The 4,424-nt window shown below is 42.6% G+C and overlaps 1 non-coding gene across 1 annotated transcript; it reads right to left on the bottom strand.

Annotated features, from left to right (window-relative positions):
* TRNAA-GGC lies at positions 1,995-2,066 on the bottom strand. The gene has a single exon. It is a non-coding gene; the product is annotated as a tRNA-Ala (tRNA).

Below are 4,424 nucleotides of genomic sequence, written 5' to 3'. Positions count from 1 at the left end.
ATTTGAGAGGTGATCCCAGGAAAAATGGTGAGGGAATGGGTAAGACAGAGGAGGGGGAAAAAAACCTAATATATATGTGCATTTATGAGCACATTACTGCTGTGGGTGGGGGCTTCCCAGGCGGCACTAACAGTAAAGAACCTGCCTGCCGATGCACGAGAAGTAAGAGACATGGGTTCGATCCCTGGGTCGGGAAGATCCCCTGGAGGAGGAAATGGCAACCCACTCCAGTGTTCTTGCCTGGAGAATCCCATGGACAGAGGAGCCTGGTGGGCTACAGTCCAGAGGGTTGCACAGAGTCAGACATGACTGAAGTGACTGAGCATGCACAAACTGCTGTGGGTATTGGGGTGTAATCCTCCTGGGGGCCTCTGAGAAACTACACAGAACATACCCCAGAACTGTCCTGCTGAGAGAAGACAAAATTGGGGTATTTATCTACAAACTCCTGCCCCTCTTCTGTTGAACGTGGATCCCAGGTGGTTAATTTCCTTGCAGCCCTGCACACAGGTTCCCCCTGGTCCAGGGAATGTCTCCAGGCGGAGAAGCAGAGTCTATCAGCACCAAGGGAACTGTTTGCAGGTGAGTTCTGGGCTGGGCACTATCAGCATCAGTTACTGTCTTCTTTCCAAGAAGCACAAACAAGTGTTCTTTTCTAATGCCCAACTTAAAAATATGTAGCATGTTCATCATTTGAAGCTTTGAAAAATAAATATGTTTTCCCCACTTTTCCCACCAGCTGCCTCTCATGCAACCTCATGGACTGCAACATGCCAGGCTCCCCTGTCCTTCACTGTCTCCTGGAGGTTGCTCAAACTCAGGGCCATTGAGTCAGCGGCGCCATCCAGCCATTGCACCCTCTGCTCCTTTAGCATATATACATATATATATCCTGACCACCTGTTCCCTTCAGAACATTCCTCAGAGCTTTCTGAAAGACTGTCTCCCAGGTTATAATCCTCAGGTTGGTTCAAATAAAATTTTCCTTTTCTTTGATTATTGAGTAAATTTTTTGGTCCACGTTAGTATTTAGATGTTGCCAACATTAGCTAGATCTTGGAGAAAGCAAGGGAGCTCCAGAAAAACATCTACTTCTGCTTCATTGACTATGCTAAATCCTTTGACTGTATGGATCACAACACTGTGGAAAATTCTTAAAGAGAAGAGAATATCATATCACCTTACCTGTACCCTGAGAAACCTGTATGCAAGTCAAGAAGCAACAGTTAGAACGGAATATGGAACAACTGACTGGTTCAAAATTGGGAAAGGAATATGACAAGACTGTATATTGTCACCCTGCTTATTCAACTTATATGCAGAGTACATCATGTGAAATGGTGTTCTGGATGAATCACAAGCTGGGATCAAAATTGCTGGGAGAAATACCAACAACCTCAGATATGCAGACGATCCACTCAAATGGCAGAAGGTAGAGAAGAACTATAGAGCCTCTTGATGAAGATAAAGAGGAGAGTAAAAAAGCTGATTTGAAACTCTACAGTCAAAAAACTAACATCATGGCATCTGGTCCCATCACTTCATGGCAATTGAAGGGGAAAATGTGGAAGAAGTAACAGATTTTATTTTCTTAGGCTCCAAAATCACTGTGTACAGTGACTAGACATGAAATTAAAAGATGCTTGTTCCTTGGAAGGAAAGCTATGACAAATCCAGACAGCGTATTAAAAAGCAGAGACATCACTTTGACTATACAGACCTTTGCTGGCAAAACTATGGCTTTTCCAGTATTCACGTTCAGATGTGAGTGCTTGTGCTTAGTTGCTCAGTCATATCCGACTGCTTGCAACCCCATGGACAAAGTAGCCTGCCAGGATCCTCTGCCCATGGAATTCTCCAGGCAAGAATACTGGAGTGGGTTGCCATTCCCTTCTCCAGGGGATCTTCCCAATCCAGGGAGCAAACCCAGGTCTCCTGCACTGTAGGCAGATTCTTTGCCACCTGAGCCACCAGGGAGGCCCAAAATATGAATATGGGGGTACTGGGGATTGAACCCAGGGTCTCATGCATGCCAAGCATGCACTCTACCACTGAGCCATACCCCCAGGCAGAGCTGATCATAAAGGAGGCTAAGCACTGAAGAACTGATGCTTTTGAATCATGGGGTTGGAGAAGACTCTTGAGAGTCCCTTAGACTGCAAGGAGATAAAATAAGTCAATCCTAAAGGAAAATCAACCCTGAATATTCCAGACTGATTCAGGACCGAATATTTGGAAGGACTGATGCTGAAGCTGAAGCTCCAGTACTTTGGCTACCTGAAGTGAAGAGCTGCCTCGCTGGAAAAGACCCTGTTGCTGGGAAAGGTTGAAGGTGAAATGAGAAGGGGTCAGCAGAGGATGAGATGGTTAGATAGCATCACCAACTCAATGAACATGAATTTGAGCAAACTCCGGGAGATACTGGAGGACAGAGAAGCCTGGTGTGCTACAGTCCATGGGGTTGTAAAGAGTAAAGACACCACTTAGCAACTGAACAACAAATATTTAGACAACAAATGAAAAAAAGGGAAAAAGTGAATTGAAAAGCCAGATGTCGAAATGAAAAGAGACTAAGAAAAAGATCGCTATAGCTGACACAACTTTAGCCCAAGCAGTTTAACTGCAGAGGAAAAGGACAATCAAAACAGGCAAAGTTCCCTTGCACAGGAAATAGGGAGGTGATAGGAAAGAGACATAGGGTTAGGAAACCCTTCAGGGGTCCCATCAAGGGACAGAGTTAGCTGAGGACAGCTTAAATGCCATCTCAAGGGACTCCAGAATGTATGGAAGGGACAGACAGCCTGCAAGCTGCCACTCATGGGCTTCAGACATTCATGTGTACTTAAATCAAGCAAATGAAGCCCAGTAAAAATATCCACTGATGTTCCCACTCACCAACCAAATGAGAGCAGACATCAGAAATTTATACAATTAGATGGGAAAGCCCCTGGGTTCCATGCCTCATTTTTTAAAATTTAATACCAGCTAATTCAAACTCTTAATTTATCCCTCCCTCAACTCTCTTCCCCACTTAATAACCATAAGCTTGTTTTCTATGTCTGTGACTCGAAGTTCATTTCTACCCTTTTTCTTTGTTGTTGTTCAGTCGCTCAGTCATGCCCAGCTCTTTGCGACCCCATGGAATGCAGCATGTCAGGCTTCCCTGTCCTTCACTATCTCCCGGAGTTTGCTCAAACTCATGTTCATTGAGTCGGTGATGCTAACTAACCATCTCATCTCCTGTTGCCCCCTTCTCCTTCTGCCCTCCGTCTTTCCCGGCATCAGGGTCTTTTCCAGTGAGTCAGCTCTTCGAATCAGGTGCCCAAAGTACTGGAGCTTCATCCTTATCCTCAGTCCTTCTAATGAATATTCAGGGTTGCTTCTAAGTTCGTTTGTACCGTTTGTCTATATTCTGCATATAAGTGATATCGTATATTTGTCTTTCTCTTACAGACTTCCCTCTAATGACAGTCTCTGGTCCATTCAGGTCACTGTAAATGGCAGTTTGTTCCTTTTTGCTGCTGAGTAATATTTCATTGTATAGATGTACTGCTTCTTCTTTATCCTGTTTCTGTTGATGGACATTTAGGTTGTTCCCATGTTCTGGTCATTGTAAATAGTGCTGCAAAGTATACCGGGGCACACGCATCCTTTCAACTTATGTTTTTTTTCCCAGATATATGCCAGAAGTGGGATTGCTGGATCATATGATAGCTCTATTTTTAGCTTTTAAGGAACCTCTATACTATTCTCCATAGTGGCTATACCAAATTATATTCCCACCAACAGTGTAGGGGGGTTGCTTTTTCTCAGTCTCTCTAGCATTTATTTTTTTGATGATAGCCATTCTGACCACTTGTGGTGGTACCTTACTGTACTTTTGATTTGCACTCCTCTAATAATTCATAAAATTGAGCATCTCTTCATGTGGTTTTTTTTTTTTTTTTTGGCCATCTGTATGTCTTTGGAGAAATGTCTATTCAGATCTTCTGCCCATTTTTAAATATTTTTAAATATTACAATGCATGAGCTGTGTGTACATTTTGGAGATTAATCCTTTGTCAGTTGCTTCATTTGCAAATATTTTCTCCTATTTTGAGGGTTATCTTTTCATTTTATTTTGGTTTCCTTTGCCATGCAAAAGTCAGTTTAATTAAATCCCATTTGTTTATTTTTGTTTTTACTTTCATTACTTTAGGAAGTGGAATGAAAAAAATCTTGCTGTGATTTATATCAAAGAGTGTTCTGCCTTTGGTTTCCTCTAAGAGTTTTATAGCATCCAGCCTTACATCTAGGTCTTTAATCCATTTTGAGTTTATTTTGGTGTATGGTATTAGGGAGTGTTCCAATTTCATTCTTTTACATGTAGCTGTCCAGTTTTCCCAGCACTATTTATTGAAGAAACTGTCTTTGCTCCATTGTAT

The sequence above is a fragment of the Capra hircus genome, chromosome 20 (assembly GCF_001704415.2).
Source record: "Capra hircus breed San Clemente chromosome 20, ASM170441v1, whole genome shotgun sequence".
Taxonomy (NCBI): domain Eukaryota; kingdom Metazoa; phylum Chordata; class Mammalia; order Artiodactyla; family Bovidae; genus Capra; species Capra hircus.
Note: the sequence above shows the minus strand (reverse complement) of the source record. Positions and strands in the feature narration are given on the sequence as shown.